The sequence below is a fragment of the Camelina sativa genome, chromosome 5, assembly GCF_030686135.1.
Source record: "Camelina sativa cultivar CO46 ecotype springtype chromosome 5, ASM3068613v1".
Classification (NCBI taxonomy): Eukaryota; Viridiplantae; Streptophyta; class Magnoliopsida; order Brassicales; family Brassicaceae; genus Camelina; species Camelina sativa.
The window spans coordinates 33,657,186-33,674,512 of record NC_141884.1 but is presented as its reverse complement, the minus strand read 5'-3'; the positions used below and the strand labels follow the sequence as shown (position 1 = coordinate 33,674,512).

General features: G+C 36.3%; 1 long non-coding RNA gene and 1 pseudogene across 2 annotated transcripts; one reads left to right on the top strand and one right to left on the bottom strand.

The window, feature by feature from the left end:
• The first annotated feature begins 661 nt into the window (after positions 1-661).
• LOC147944694 (uncharacterized) lies at positions 662-5,792 on the top strand. Its single transcript, XR_015557677.1, has 4 exons — positions 662-844; positions 4,804-5,250; positions 5,344-5,387; positions 5,495-5,792. It is a non-coding gene; the product is annotated as an uncharacterized LOC147944694 (long non-coding RNA).
• Positions 5,793-6,395: 603 nt separating this feature from the next.
• LOC104787675 (protein DETOXIFICATION 8-like) lies at positions 6,396-8,877 on the bottom strand (annotated as a pseudogene). Its single transcript, XR_015558534.1, has 7 exons — positions 8,516-8,877; positions 7,685-8,229; positions 7,467-7,553; positions 7,329-7,385; positions 7,002-7,240; positions 6,662-6,866; positions 6,396-6,568 (listed from the first exon to the last, which is right to left on the bottom strand). The product of XR_015558534.1 is annotated as a protein DETOXIFICATION 8-like (transcript).
• Positions 8,878-17,327: the final 8,450 nt, after the last annotated feature.

Here is a 17,327-nt window from a genome sequence, read left to right as displayed (position 1 = left end):
TGGGTAACTGAGACCGGTGTTTTTTTTTGTCAATCATTGGGCCACAACTGGTCGGTTTATTAATCAAATTCCTACATTTGTAAGAAGCGGGACTCGATCCCTGGTGTTATTACCTCCTGCCACTACACTAAAGACACTTCACCTGAGACCGTGTTATTAGTGAATAAATTGATTAAAATACTACAATACAGCGGGAAGAAAGAAACACAAGAGTATAATTATGAAAACCCTAATTCAACCTTAAAAATTGATTGGACCAACGAATCTAAATCTATATTGAAAATCTAAGCTAAAGCTGCCGTCCATTTCAGTGAGACTCATTGTTCTACCAAAATCAACATTGGTCAGGAAATACATACCAAAAATGTTATACATACATTGGTTTTATTTTGGCACTATATCTACCTATTTTTGAATTATTCAAGTATATTTTCAGATACAAAGTAGCTTTTTTGACAAAAGGAAAGAAAACAAACAAGTAAAAGCTGTATAAACTGAAAAAAAAAAAAAAAAAAAAAGAAAGAGAGAAGAAGAAGTAAAGCTATATAGCAAAACAGATAAATAACGCCAAAATAGTATTGAGCTTGGACATTGACCGGCGGGAATAATAATATTTTCTTCAAGAAGAATATAAGTTTATTTTTTTCCATTCAAGAATAGAATTTGAAAGCTGTATATACCAAAGGAACCAATTCATTACAACATTATTCCAAACTTGCTGAAACAAAAATACCAATTGATTAGTTGGAGCGCGGAGAAATCATCTTGCTGCTCTCTATGCGTCTATAAATAGTGACTTCAAGAAATCTCACCATCATCATCATCTCATCAACAACTCTTTTTGGTAATTCTGTACACCCATACATACGCCTATACACTAAAAGATCTTGAGTCATAGGATCATCGAACTTGTTCTTTTTCTAAACGAGTACTTCTTGATGTCCATAAGAGGTTTGTGTCAGGTTCTTTTAGTACGCCATATTTGTTTTTCAATCGCAAATCAAAATACTGATTTCTAAATGATTTGGGAGGCATTGATAGTGTTGACAGAAGATAGAGAGCACAGATGATGAGATACAATTCGGAGCAGTTTCTTTGCATCTCACTCCTTTGTGCTCTCTAGCCTTCTGTCATCATCTTTAATTTGTTTAATCCTCTCCACTTTTAAACAGAAGTTTTTCTATAATTATATCTTCTTAATAATCCATATAAAATTAAATATTACATCCACAACAGTTCTGAATGTATAAAGGTCAAAACACATGCCAGTTTCGTATTGTATTGGTATACTTTTTTTTGTTTTTCTTCTATGAAGCTCTACCACAAGATATGACTAGGTGAGTCTGTTTAACATTCTTTCTGTGATGATTCAGCTTTTTAATAAAACGAAAAAAACAAAAGAAAAAGTTTGAACAAAAACTAGGGAAACTTTTTTATGAGATTTAATTTTAGAAATTGATAATCTCTATTAAAGTTTTGAAAGATCGATTTAGTGTTGGCATATGCGTAATACGTACATACAAAAATTGTTTTTTAAGTTATTTTAATTTTTGTTTTGTTTTGGGGGATTGTGAGATAGTGAAACTTAAACAATATGATTTAGAAAAATAAATTCTCTAATAGTAATATATATTGTAGGATTTTTTCGTTTTGTTAATCATATCAAAGTATCACAAAACTTTAATCAATTGTCACGCCCTGCAAAGGAGCTTGTGGGCGGATGGTAAGACAGCTTGCTTTTTCCCGTGGCACAATTTTAAAAATCCTTCTCATTTGTGTGGAGTTAAAAAAACGAGTATAAACCATGGACCCGACTAAAAAATATATTTTATATGCTAGCTCCAAAGTAAGTAAGTCGCTTTACGTCGTCGAATTATATTTTTAATTTTCAATTGTGCCATTTCTTTTTTGTTTTCAATTGTGTCATATGTAATGTCTCATGGTTTAAGCAGGTTTATACCTTTTTATCTCGTTTTCACCGGTTTCGTATAGCATTTAGACAAGTTTAGGTGTATTTGTGCTTATTATGTGTATGCGGGATTTGTATTATGATTTTAATACATACCATGTGGACATGATCGGAGAAGAACACTATCTTTGCGACACTATAAACACGGCATGTTCCAGGTAGATTTGAAACAGATTCACACCAAACGCGTGGACCACGAGTCATGAGGAGAAACCGGTTGAAAACTCCGCCGGAAGCTCTTGTCGTCCCCTAGCAGAGGATAATTAACCAGTCGATAAAATGACCATAGCTGCCTTGTGAAGCCGCCCCTTTCCTAGATCTTCCGCCACACGCATCAAATCAACCATTTATAAGTTAGTTTCATATTTTATAACTAGTTTAGAGTCCCAACCTTCAGAACACTAAGTGAGTTTGTATACAATCACTTTATGTTTATTTCATGATCATAATCATTCTAATTATTAACTATGGAACAATTATAAGTTAGTCTCATATTTTATAACTACAATGATTATGATTATGATCATGAAATAAACATATATAAAATGATTGAATACAAACACTTACCTCCCCTTGAAGACCTTGGGTCAGCCGATAGTGTAGAAATTCGAGAGTGGGTTGGCCACAACAATGGCTTCGTCCACCGACTAAATCCCACACTATTGCAACTCTTTCTTAGTAAAGTTCATCTATGAAATAGAGCTCTTGAATGTTAGTTGAAATGTTGAAACTCTACAGTGTAGGGGTAGGAAATTTTTTGACGTAATCTCGCATATCATATTTTTTATCAGAAATTATGTTAATTTTTTCACGCCTCTTTAACGAAGAAAATGAATGACAAAAGTATCTTGTTTATGAATTTTGACATCTCCTTTTTATGTACACAACTTATTTTGGTAGACTTTATAATTTTAATAAATGGTTACAAATAGGGTATACATAGGTTATAGATTAATCCATATATTAATTGGTTACTAGTTGATAGTTCATATATTAATGGTAACAAATAAAACCTTAATTGTAACCGAAAATTTTAAACGGGGATATTCCAAATTGATTGTTCAGATATTCTAAACTTTATTTTCGGAAGATCATGTTGTTTCCAAAGATCTACAATCACAATATTACCAATTTATTTTCCTGAGATTTTATTGATAGATCACAACATTAACCAAATTATTAAAAGGGATAAAAATATACTCTCAATCATAAAAAGAAAGTACACAACTTTTTTTGTATAATAAAACGGAAGTATACAACTTTTTTGTAGAATATATAATTTTTATAAGTTGGTTACAAAATAGCTAATTTATTAAATATAGGTTGGTTACAAAAGAAAAGTTATAGATGAAGTCCGTGGGCTATATGAAATTACGAATACACTTAAGAATATTTCAAGAATCCTCTTAAAGATAATATTCCAATGATTTATACAGTTTCCAAAAAAAATCTTGATTATTACATATATTGTTACACCATATATAGTGTTCAGCATAAAAATATATTGTTAGGCGTAAAAAGGAATAAAATCTTGGCAATTAGTCACACTTCATCGTGATTTCAGAGATTTTATTGTGGATTTCAAAATAAAATCTGACCTAACACCCTTCCAATCTTTTAATATAAATCAATGTCTTTAAAACCGGATCAGAAAGTGAACCGAAAATCTTTCGGGTCATTGGGTCAACAAATCAGACTGATTGAATTACGAGTCAATTAGTTTATTAGTTTGATTACATTTTTTTATCAACCATTGGGCCCATTGGACTCGATCCCGAGTGTGATGATGCCTTCTACAAATAGACTTACCTCCTACCACTGCACTAAGATCACTTCACAGTTTGATTACATTTTATGAATATAACATCTACTTTTCTATAAATATATGAACAAAACATAGTTAAGTACTAAACAACTAAAATTAAACTTTTAAATGATTAGATAAAATAACTAACTGATTTCTTTTATAAATAACAACATTTATTTTTAATTTGGTTTGAGTTTAAAGTGTGACCAAAATAAAATATTTTAATTTAAGACCGACAACCCGATCCGAACCATCGGTTCAATCACCGGTTCACGAGTTTTAGCGGGTTTTCTGGTTTTTTGCGGGTTATATTTGTTAGATTTTTAGAGATTACCCGGACCGGAATACCTATCGGGTTGTGGTTGGATCGAACCGACCGGCCGGTCCGGTCATGGTTAAAAAACATTGATATAAATCATTCAAATCTCCATTCACCAAAATACATCTCTCATATTCATACAAAAAAAAATAATAATAACAATCGTTTCTCAGTTTACAATGCTAAACCGTCTTATAAATTATATTTTATTTTAAAATTATAATACAGATAAAAGTAATTTCAACCCGTGCTCTACCACGGGTCCAAATCTAGTACTCTAATAAAACCCCATTTCACACATATCTCTTTCTAAGTGGTAGCCCTGGGCAAAAAACACTGTATCCGTTTATCCGAACCGGAACCGACCTGAAATAACCAATTCGGTTCGGGTTCGGTTATTGCCAAAATAACCGATGGATAATTATTTCTTATATCCATGAGTATCGGGTCGGGTCCGGTTATTACCCGAGAACCGAATGGGTACCCGAGAACCCGAGAAAACTGGAATCCCTAAATAATACTCTCAATCTTTAGTTGTTCTTTTCTTCGTTTAATAGTTTCTTCCCAAACCTTCACCTATGTGATGAATCATCACTCATCTGCTTTTGATTTTTGTCTTTCTCGAATCAATTCAGCCTGGTTTCCGTACGAGTCGTACATCTTTGTCATCTCTTATAATCTTATATATCAGTGTCTACCCTAATTCAGAAAACTGGAATCCCTAAATAATCTCTCCTCCTCACTGCCGTCTGCGTTGTCGAGAAACCAATATTCAGAGGTATGTTTTCGATCTGTTTCATTTCTCTCTTAATCGATTATTTGTTTAACTATTGTTATCACTTATCACTTCTTCGGGTGTTTTGTTAATCTTAAATTTAGATTTGTAACCTTTGCCTTTGCTGTTCGAGGTTTTAAAAAAAAAGATTTGTAAGCTCGGGTGTTTTGTTTATGATGTTCGGTCTAGCCTGTAATCTGCATTTAGCACTAGTGGGAGGATATTGAACCCACAAAGAAGCTGCTTAACCCACTACATGATTGAAGTCTTGATGTGCACAGAGCAATGGATGAAATGTGAGATTCATGTCAATGAAAAAGGAGTGATAACAATCCAACAATTGCTTGCGGATGTGGAGTTGCAAGATGAGCTCATGCGAGGTAATTATATCTTCTATTAAACTCTTTTAACTCAAATGTGCTTTTTACTTTCTGTTTCTGAAAATTGATCTTTTGTTTTGTTGTGTTATGTAGAGTTTGATCCTGAGTTCAACTTGCAAGGACTGTAGAGTACTAGAGTAAGTTTGATGTCTCTTACTCTCTTTGATGAAACACTTTCGATCTCTCATCTCTTTGATGAATTTTAAGTTTGAATGTTAAGTTTGATGTCTGTTTTGTTATGTAGAGTATGAAATGAATTCAACTCGCAAGGAGCCAAGCCAAGGAGGCAAGGACGGTTACGGTTTCAAGTAGCATTCAAGTTTCAAGTTTGATCTTTGTCTCTTTGATAGTTTGATGGAACTTTAGTGTGTGATGTCTCAAGTTTTTCTGTTTTTGTTTGTCTTGCTCTTGTTGTCTGAACTTTGATGTCTCTTGTTTGGTGTTTGATGTCTTATTGTCTTTGAACTTTGCTCATCTCTTTAGACTTTGAACTCTTGTTGTTAGGAAACAAGTTTGAACTTTGAACTATGATGTCTCAAGTTTATGTTTTCATTTTTGGGTATTTTTCTACATTCGGATACAAATGGATCCATTTTACCCGAACCAAAAATTGAATTTCAAGTTTCGGTTCTGATTTGGTTCCAAAAATTGTAGAACCGAACCGATCCGGAACCGAGAGGAACCGAACCGAGATCCGAACCGAATCTTAATGGTTCTTAAATGGATAAAAAATTTATGTAACCGAAAGAACCGGACCCGATCGGTTCCTACTCAGATCCGACCCGTGGACCCGAATGCCCAAGGCTACTAAGTGGTTTATAAAATAACTTAAAATATAATGGTATATCTAAATTATATTAAAATTATAATATTATATTAGATGAGATACCTTTGGAAAGTATCTCACCAATGAAGATACCCTCAGTTTCCTTATAAAATATTTAAAATGCTACTTACACAAAGAAAACTGGTCAAGACACGCAATTTCTGAGAATGTTTGTGCAAAACTCCTTTAAAAAGTCAACGATATATGTATGTACAGCTTTTATAATTTGTTTTATAAAATTATATTGCATCTCAATTCTCAAATTTTATTATTCAACGAGTCTAAATTTTGTCAGCCATTAAATTTGCCAAATTGATAATACAAAAAAATTAAACGGACAATATTACTACTAGTACGTTACGTGATTTTAGTATTTTACACATTTTCTGAAATATCTTTTAACAAAACTTGTACATCCTCTTGTAATATGCTTTCCCGTATTTGGTCGCCTTGCGGTGTCATCTCGATCACTCTGTCTCTAGCCTTCGCCGCCTAAAACCCAAATCAAAACAAGATTCAAAACTCTAGAAAAGAAACTAAAGAAAAAAAGATAATCAATAAGACAGGAATAAACCAAAAATATACCTCTTGTTCCCAATTGGTAAAAAAAGTAACAAGAGCAAGAAAAATAGTTTGTAGAGTAGAGCCTATCAATATACCGATCCAAAGTCCTTTCCCTCTCAATTTCACAACGAAACACAAGATTGAACCCACCGGATCCCAACCAGATAATACGACCCGATGTTTGCATAAGCTCCTATATGTTGCCACCCTGTTCCCCTAGCAACACCTGAAGAAGAAAGAATATTTAGGGTTTCTCATAACAGAAACATTTAGCTTTCTTGATGGTCAAGTAACATATGCAAATGTTCTGTTCTGTACATTCTACTGTATACAGACTTTCGATTTGATGTGAGTTGTTTACCTGAGAGTACGGCGAGGAAGCTGTCAACACCAATGGATAGGCAGAGAAAGGGTGTGATCTGAGTTACATTGTCAGCGACTTCACTCTCGTTGCTGAATATATAAGCCCAATTTCTTCTGTAGATGTATAGAGTGATGCTTACTATCGCTGCATCAATAACGCCGAGAAAAATCGCAGAATTAGCTGCCGCTCGAGCTGCCTTTGGATGTCCAGATCCTAGCTTGTTTGAGACATGTGTGCTATTATAAGAAAAAATATTGTTTCTAAGGAATTTTCCAAGAACAAAAAAAAAAAAATTCTTATGATCAATTTGGAAATCGATAAAACCTCGCGGCCGCTCCTATTGCATTCACCAGAGCGTAATGGAGCGACGTCATTGTTAGGCTGTTCAAAGAATAAAGACTGGACGCCCAAAAGGTTGTTTGAATAAGTTAGAATTTTAAAAAAGTGATATATGTGCATTACCATATGGATAGCACCGATGTTTCGAGCTTTGAGTTCGGTAAGAGTCCAGACATCAGTATAAGAAGTTCAAAAGACCACCATTCTAGGCTTTATTTACACCCAACATAAGAGAAAAAAAAAAAATCAGAGTTAGGAGTCCATAGAAGATCAAAGATCATGAATCCCCCAATAAAGAACAAAACCAAGAAGCTTTATAGTGTTAAGAGGGGTTTTATTACCAAGTCATCATAGCAGAAGGTATCGCGAGGGTGATGAACTGCTTCATGCTCAAAAAGATTTCTTGTGCTTGAAGATTCATAGTTTCACGATACAGAGCAGATTGTCTCATGAAAACCCAAAGCAAAATTACGTTGAACCAATACGAAACTCCTATGGACAAGGCGGCACCAATGATTCCAAACCTCAGTTTATAGACAAGAAGCCAACAAAAGGGAATGTGAAAACATAGAGCTCCAAGAGAACTCAAGAAGAGAGGAAGAACCAATCCTTGTGACTGAAAAAACCGAGTCATAGATTGAAGGACAGAGTATCCGAATAAAGCTGGTATGAGCCAGATTGAGTATCTACAAGCTAATTGAGAGATGAGCGGATCTTGATGAAAAAGCTCCAAGAGTTTGTCCATGAAAACCCACAAAAGTGAGATTGGGAAACAGAACAAGAGAAGACATAGCATTGAGCTGTAAGTGTATGCACTGATTTTCCTAAATTGCTCTGCTCCAAAAGCTTGACCACATAGTGTCTCTAACGCACCTGCCAATCCAAACTAACCATCTAAGTCAGCAGGTAGGTCCAATAAAAATAGTAGTCCTAGTTAAGAAATGAAAAAGTTATACACTCCCATAGCTTTAAAATTAATGTGTAAATTTGTCTTAAAATGTACATTCTTCACAACACCTTTTAAAGAAACAAAACGTTTGGTGGTCCTAAAGATATAATCATTATATAAACAAAAAAAAAAGTATAAGTAAAAAACATTTGGTAATCTTTTGTTTAGTCCAAGGACCAGGTCTAGAAGTTAGACAAATGAGAAAGAGAGAGGAGGATTTTACAACGAGGCTGAAGCCGGTGACATTAGTAAGAGAACTTGCGATGGCAACGGCAGAGAGAGAGAGGACGTCGAAGTGACCAGCCATAACAATGGAGATAACTTGAAGGAGGTACTTAGAAACAGCCACAGCCACCATTGGAGCAGCCATGGAGCTAACCTTCTTCATCATCTCTGTTGAGAAATAGTAAGTCGTCTGATCTTCTTCTAGCTCTACTCTAGGCACCATCGAGAAACCCTTTGCCATGATCAAAACTACTTTTGAGAGAATCAATAAACTTTTGATGGATCAAAATGAAAAACTTGGGGAAAGATAGAACTCGTCGTTGACCATGCCCATGTGAAATTAACTAAACGACGACGCAGAGACAGACGTGGTCGCAATAAAAAATAAAGTTATATGTCGGATTGTTCTTTTTTATATAACTTTTTAAGATTAAAATCGTTGACTAGATATGTGATGTAGAGAATTTATAATATTTATGAAGCTGGTGGACCTGACAGAAGCTTTTGGTATTTCCGGACAGAATCTGATTTATAATCTACCAGGTTTTTAAGGATTCACATAATGATAATCTAACAGGTTAAAGCTAATAATAATGGTATTTTCATAGTGATAATGGAAAAAGAACAATTTTTGGGTTCACTCACTCCTAAGGTGAACCCTTTTGTTCACTTCTCATTATTTTAGCCAATGAGAATCTGACATATCATAATGCATTTAAGAATCTATTCATTCATCTTCATATAAAATAAGGAAACAAAATCTGTAAAATTAAAAACTTAAACCGTTTATTTATATATCCAAACCGATATATAATTTCATTCTAATTGAAAAATTTAAACCCTAACCATCTCATTTGTAAACCCAAACCGACATATAATTTCATTTTAATTGTAAAATCTAAACCCTAACCATCTCATTTGTAAATCCAAATCGACATATAATTTCATTCTAATTATAAAATCTAAACTCTAACCATCTCATTTGTAAACCCAAACCGATATATAATTTCATTCTAATTGTAAAATCTAAACCCTAACCACTTTATTTGTAAACACAAACCGACATATCATTTCATTTTAATTGTAAAATCTAAACCCTAACCACTTCACTTGTAAACCCAAACCGACATATAATTTTGTAAGAATTGTAAAATCTAAACCCTAATCATCTTATTTGTAAACCCAAACCGATACATCATTTCATTCTAATTGTAAAATCTAAACCAAGCTAATATTTAACTTTCCTTAAAAAAATTATACAGAATTTGTTTCCTTAATCTGTTTTGCTTTTTAATTTAATTTTGATTTATTCTTTTAAATAAAATAATATATAGAAGATTCTGATTGGTTGAAAAGGAAGAAGTGAACAAGAAAGTTCACCCTAGGAGTGAACCTAAGTATAAAGTCAGTGGAGAAAACTCACCAATCGCATATTTGGTAACATAATTAACTCTTATGTTGCATGGAAACTCTTTTTAAGGTCTGTTTTCCGTTTCTGAAACGTTTTGGAAACGGAAACTCGCGGAAATATTGAAACAAGTCACGAAAACATGGGTTCTAAAAATTTTTGTTTGGAAATACGATGGAAACTCTGTTTCCATTTTGGAAATACGATGGAAACTCTGTTTCCATTTTGGAAACACGACGAAAACTCTTTTTTAGCTTAGAAACTTAATAAATAAAATAATTTAAAAATATATATTCATAATACATATAAATATGTAATATTATTAGTGATTTAATTCAACTATTTAATATTTATATTTTGAATTTGTGTTGTTTCAAAATATTTCTTTTGATATAGGTTTTAATATCTGGTGTTTTATAATGTATATACATATATATCAAATATATATATACATACGTTTCCAAAACATTTCAATTTCTTAATTTTAGAAAAAAACCGTTTCTTGTTTCCGAAATATTTCGCTTCCACGTATCTGTTTCCGTTTCCATGCAACCTAGTTAACTCTTATAAATTGTTTGGTGCACCCTGAAAGAACCTTGCTCGTTTCAATCAGCGGTATAGGGATCGTGATTGAAATCGTTTTTCTTTTCATCTTTTACGTTTTTTTTTCTGTGATTGCTAGCAACGTCAGATCGTAATATCATCTGTTTTAAAAGTTTAAGCCGTGTTTGTGGCTACACTACCAATCAACGGACAATAAGCGTTGGGATCATATGTTTCATTTTCAATGCTATGATATCAATTTTCCGAATAAGATGACCATTTTCGTGGTCCAATTATATTGAGGAAGTCATAGAATATTTTAACAATAATGTCACAATATTTAAGAAAATAAACAAACGACAACTAGTCTAGCACTCACTCTGATTTTTTTTTTTTCTTCTTTCTGTCCAAGAGAACCCATTGGATCCTCACAAAGACAAGGTCCATGTCCAAGCCAAATCACCCTGTTTGATTCAACACAAAGAGACAAATGTTCAATGGTCGAAACAGAGCAAGGTCTATACAGAGAAGACAACATTGGTTCCTCTCCACAACAAATTCAAGCTTCTAGAATCCTCGTATGGTGATGACTCATCAATTACAGCTGTCGATTAAGATATAGGTTTACTTTTCATAGGATTCTAGATTGCTCTGCATTATATATAAAAGAACTTGTAAAAACCTAAAAAGGTAATCAATCAAAGTATCAGTTTTTCACAAAATCTCTCCGCCGTTTCTAAGTTCTTTCATGCTATCAGAACCTTTGTAAACCCTTACAGGTGAAACAATTACCTCCACCTATCCGTTTCACGACAACGTTCATAATACGATCTCCCTAGGATTGAACTCCGTTGAAAGGCTGCTGATAAGTGATTAGTGATGAGACTCGATGGTGAAGTTACGTGAACAAGATTGCAGGTGGATTTGGAGATGATCGAGTGATGGATAATGATACGATGGAGATAGATATTTAGGTGGTTGTATGGGGTGAAATAAAGTGAAAAGTTTCTGAATCACAAAGTGTATAGAAACCCAGAAATCAAGAACGCATTCAAGAATTTCGAATTGAGAGAAAAAGTTTAACAATACTTATTCAACATACTTCTTCGCTAAAGAACAAAGAGGCGTAGCTATTGGGTTTTATAATCAACCCTAGGCTCGACACTCCAAACAACAGGAAGTTCAAAATAAAACAACAAGACATTTTTAAGGAAAAAAAGAAAACAGCAAAACGTCAGGTACTTGTAGTAGTACATAAGTCTGGTGACTTAGTACAAAAGTCTGGTGACTTAATACAGAAGTCTGGTGACTTAGTACATTATTTCCCATTGGCAATAACTTCTAGATAACTCGACGTAGTGATCCATTTGCCTCATTAAAAACCATACTGAGAAAACCCATTGGGACAAAACTCAGCTATGGGAAAAATAGTACAAACTTCACACCTAAGTTACCTAGTTATCATTACCGGGTGGAGTCTTCAAGGTGGATATGTTGAAGACTTTGATCCTCAGTAGGTTGAATGACCCGTCAACTATGAGTGAATGAGCTTCCTTGGCCATCTCCTTAGCTCTTGAACGAGTGATCCTTCCCACCATCTCCGGTTTCTCTGCAGCCTCTGGCTCCTTGCTTGCCACAATCATATCATCCTCCTCCTCTTCAAAAGGATTTGTCCTCAAATCGGGATCAGCATAGTAAGGAAGCAAGTTAGAAACATTGAATGTTGATGATATGGTATACTTACCTTGAAGATCAATCTGGTATGCGTTATCATTGATCCTCTTGATGACTTCAAATGGACCATCAGCTCGTGGTAGAAGCTTGCTCTTCCTCTCTTCTGGGAACCTATCCTTGCGTAAGTGAATCCACACTAAGTCTCCTTCTTCGAAAACGAGCTCCTTTCTCCCCTTGTTCGCATGCTTCTCGTATTGCTTGGTCCTTTTCTCTATGTTCTCCTTAGCTTTAGCATGTATCCTCCTCACTTGTTCAGCCTTTTCTTTGCCATCAAAGCTACACTTCACACTTAAAGGTAAAGGAATCAAGTCTAGAGGTGATTATGGATTGAACCCATAGACAATTTCAAAAGGAGAAAATAGGGTAGCAGAATGCTTAGCGTGATTGTATGCAAACTCAACATGTGGTAGACATTCTTCCCATGATTTGAGATTGCTTCTCACTAAGGTCCTGAGGAGTGTAGATAGCGTCCTGTTCACCACTTCGGTTTGCCCATCTGTTTGCGGGTGACATGTGGTTGAGAATGATAGCTTGGTTCCTAGCTTAGCCCATAACGTCCTCCAGAAGTGTCCTAGAAACTTTGTATCTCGGTCTTAGACAATTACTTGAGGCATTCCATGTAGGCGTACTACTTCCCTGAAAAACAAGTTAGCTACAATAACAGCATCGTCCGTCTTTTGACTTGCAATGAAGTGAGCCATCTTGCTAAACCTGTCAACCACAACAAAAATCGAATCTCTACCATTTCTGGTTCGAGGTAAGCCAAGAACAAAATCCATAGAAATATGAGTCCAAGGTTGAGAAGGGATAGGTAGAGGAGTGTACAAGCCGTGGGGCTGTACCTTACCCTTCGCCATTTTGCAGATATGACACCTAGAACAAACCTTCTCAACGTCTTTCTTCATTTGAGGCCAATAGAAGTGTTCTTGCAGTCCAAGTAGAGTCTTTGACACTCCGAAATGTCCAGCTAATCCACCTCTGTGAGCTTCTCTGATCAGCAGCTCTCTCATTGATCCTCTTGGTATGCACAATCGATCCTTAAAGAACAGATATCCATCCTGCCTATAATAGTTTTCAAAAGCAAACTAATGGCATTTGCCATAGCTCTCAGCAAAATCGATGTCAGTCTCATAAAGTCCTACTATTTTATCAAAACCTTCTAGCTTAGAAGACGAAGTAGAAATGAGAGTGTACCTCCTTGATAATGCATCTGCGACTACATTATCTTTACCTTTCTTGTACTTAACCGTGTAGGGAAAAGTCTCTATGAATTCCATCCATCTGGCATGTCTCTTGTTGAGCTTCTGTTGTCCTTTGAGATGCTTCAGGGACTCATGATCAGTGTGAATAACGAACTCCTTGGGCCACAGGTAATGCTGCCACGTTTGAAGAGCCCAAACCAAGGCGTACAGCTCCTTGTCATATGTAGGATAGTTCAACGTCGATCCTCCTAGCTTCTCACTGAAGTAAGCTACTGGTTTCCTATCCTGCATCAAAACAGCACCTATACCCACTCCGGAGGCATCACATTCAATCTCAAAAGTTTTCATAAATTCAGGAAGTAAAAGAATAGGGGCAGTGATAAGCTTCTCTTTTAAGGTTGAAAACGCCTTCTCTTGTGCTTCTTTCCATCTGAATCCTACATCCTTCTTAACAACTTCTGTAAGTGGCGCTATAATGGTACTGAAGTCTTGGACAAATCGCCTGTAAAATCCTGCTAATCCATGAAAGCTCCTGACTTCTGCTACGTTTTTGGGTGTTGGCCACTCCTTAATAGCCTTGACCTTCTCATCGTCCACTCTAACTCCTTCTGCACTGACACCAAAGCCTAGAAAAACAACCTCAGTAGTACAGAATAAACATTTAGAAAAATTAGCAAAGAGGGTTTGAGAATGAAGAACATTTAGAACTTGGCGGATGTGTTCTAAGTGTTCTTCTAGACCTTTGCTGTAGATGAGAATGTCATCGAAGTACACAACCACGAAGATGCCTATGAAAGGTCTGAGAGCATGATTCATTAAACGCATGAAGGTGCTAGGAGCATTGGTGAGACCAAACGGCATGACTAGCCATTCATAGAGCCCTTGCTTGGTCTTGAAAGCTGTTTTCCATTTATCTCCTTCCTTCATTCTGATCTGATGATAACCACTCTTCAAATCGATCTTTGAGAAGATTGTTGACCCACATAACTCGTCCAGCATGTCATCTAATCTCGGAATCGGATGTCTGTACTTCACTGTGATATTGTTAATAGCTCTGCAGTCAACACACATCCTCCATGAACCATCTTTCTTGGGTACAACCAAAACTGGTACTGCACATGGACTGAGACTCTCTCTGATGTGTCCCTTGCTCATCAGCTCTTCTACTTGCTTCCGAAGCTCTTTAGTTTCTACCGGATTGGTTCTGTAAGCTGGTATGTTCGGTAGAGCTGAACCTGGTACCAAATCGATCTGATGCTCTATCCCACGTATTGGAGGTAAGCCTGGAGGTATCTCTTCTGGAAGCACATCCTTGTACTCCTCTATAATCTCTATCATCTCGTGTGGAAGCTCTTCTGCTGATTTAGTACTGGTGAGTGTCTCCTTATACACAAACATGAATGTGGTCATTTCTGGATCAAATAGCTTGTTGAACTCGCTGTGATTGATGTACAGGCTGTGAGACACTTTCTATGTATCCTTGTGGGTCATGTGAAGCTAGTCCTTGTAGATTTCGCTGGGTGTAAGTGGTAGAAGAGTGACCTTGCGTCCTTTGAACTCAAATGACTGCTTGTTGGTGTAGCCATCATGAAGCACTCTTCTGTCGAACTGCCATGGTCTTCCCAACAGAATATGACTTGACTTCATTGGAATCACATCACATATCAGCTCATCCTCATACTTCCCAATCGTTAGTTTCACTATCACTTGCTGCGAAACTGTTAAAGCTCCTTTGTTGTTCAATCACTGTAGCTGATAAGGTCTTGGATGTGAAGTGGTCTTGAGATTAAGCTTCTGTACCATCTCTTCACTAGCTCCATTAGTACAGCTTCCACCATCAACGATCAAGGTGCAGACCTTGTCTTGAACCATACACCGTGTGTGAAATAGGTTCTCACGCTGTCCTCTATCATCTGGATGAATCTGAACACTTAAAGCTCTGCGTGCTACCAACATCTCTCCCATGACTGCTGGCTCACCTTCTTCACCGAATTCAGACTCTGGTTCACTCTCTGAACTGTCTACTGGCACAATCTCTCCTCCTTCTTGAAGAAGAAACATCTTCTTGTTAGGACAGTCTCTGGAATAATGCCCCATTCCTTGGCATTTGAAACACCTGATATGACTTGTAGAGGTGCTACTCTTAGGCTTGAAATCGATCTTAACTTCCTCTTTGACTATGGCTGTCGCGGGTTTGCTATCCTTGGTGAAGGCGGGTTTACTGAACTCTCTTGGCTTGGACATGTTAGGCGTAAATGTTGCCCTCACTCCCTTTCTCTTGATCTGTGACTCAATTAACTCTGCCTTATGTACCCTTTCTTGAACATCCTCATAGTTCTGCAGCTCTACCTTGTCTTGAATCTCTCTGTTTAAACCTCCAAGAAATCTAGACATAACCATGTCTTCACTTTCTCTTAGATCAGCCCTGATCATAAGCGTTTCCAGCTCTTGATAGTAGTCTCTAACAGACTTAGTACCTTGAATGAGACGCCTAAGCTTGTTAAGAGTCTCTCTCTGGTAGTGTGTAGGCACAAACTTCTTTCTCATCTGCGTGACTAACTGTTCCCATGTAGTGATAGCAGGTTCTCTCTGTCGATGTCGAGTAAGTCCCAGCTGCTCCCACCACAACAAAGCATAGCCATTGAATTCGGATATGGCTATCTTCACCTTGTTCAACTCATAAGTACCTTGAACCTGAAAGTTAGATTCCATCTTCCTTTCCCAATCTAGATAAGTCTCTGGATCATTGGTACCATGAAAAGAAGGATACTGAATTTTGAGGTGCTTCAGCTGCTGCCTCAAAGGATCATAATCCCTGCCAGGATCTCTGTTTCTGTTTCTCATCATTGTCTCTTGACTATGATCTGAAACTTCTTCTTCTTCGGAATACTCTCTATCTGATTCAATGTATATTCATTCGATGCCCAGCTACTTCATCAGCTCATCGTGGACGTATGTGATCTCTGCCAGTTATGTGTTGCTCTCTGTCTGTACCTTGAGTGTTTCTTCTCTGATTGAAACAAGTTTCTCTCCCCCCAGTAGGTGACTTAACTGTTCTGATCCGTGTGTGTTTGGAAGAAGTTCCCACGTGAGCCTTTCCTTTAGCTAAACGAAGGGCTTCATTAGGGCTAGGTGGTTCTGTAGAACTTTGATCTGAAGCGCTAGATGCTTGAGCTATGTCTTTGATCTGCTTCTCAAACTTGTTACTAAGCTGCTCCATCTGTTGTTGAAACTGAGTAGACATTGTCTTATTTGCTTCTGCAATTTGCTTGGACATGGCTTTGTTCAAAGCTTCCATAGCTTCTGGAGAAAGCTCCATTGTACCTGCAAATTAAAGAAGAAACTCGCAGTAAAATGTTCCTTGAATGAGAGGAACGAAAATAAACTCTAAGACTCTAAATTTTAGAAAACAAGTGACACACGACTAAAGACCTAATGTCGAGCAACACTACAAGAAAAATTCGATCAATACCATACCCTATAACAACAAACTTCGAAATAATGAGACCCTACTGCAATCAAATCTCGAAAACAACACTGAAACTAACTCCTAACTCACAGAACTCAATCTAAATACCAAAGATCAACTAAACAAACCCTAAAACGAAACAAACGAAATAAATCAAAATAACAAAAACGAGATTTAGGGTTTAGAATCGCTTAGCCTTTGGCACAGAGTTGGCTCTGATACCACATAATACGATCTCCCTAGGATTGAACTCCGTTGAAAGGCTGCTGATAAGCGATTAGTGATGAGACTCGATGGTGAAGTTGCATGAACGAGATTGCAGGTGGATTTGGAGATGATCGAGTGATGGAACAATGATATGATGGAGATAGATATTTAGGTGGTTGTATGGGGTGAAATAAAGTGAAGAGTTTCTGAATCACAAAGTGTATAGAAACCTAGAAATCAAGAACGC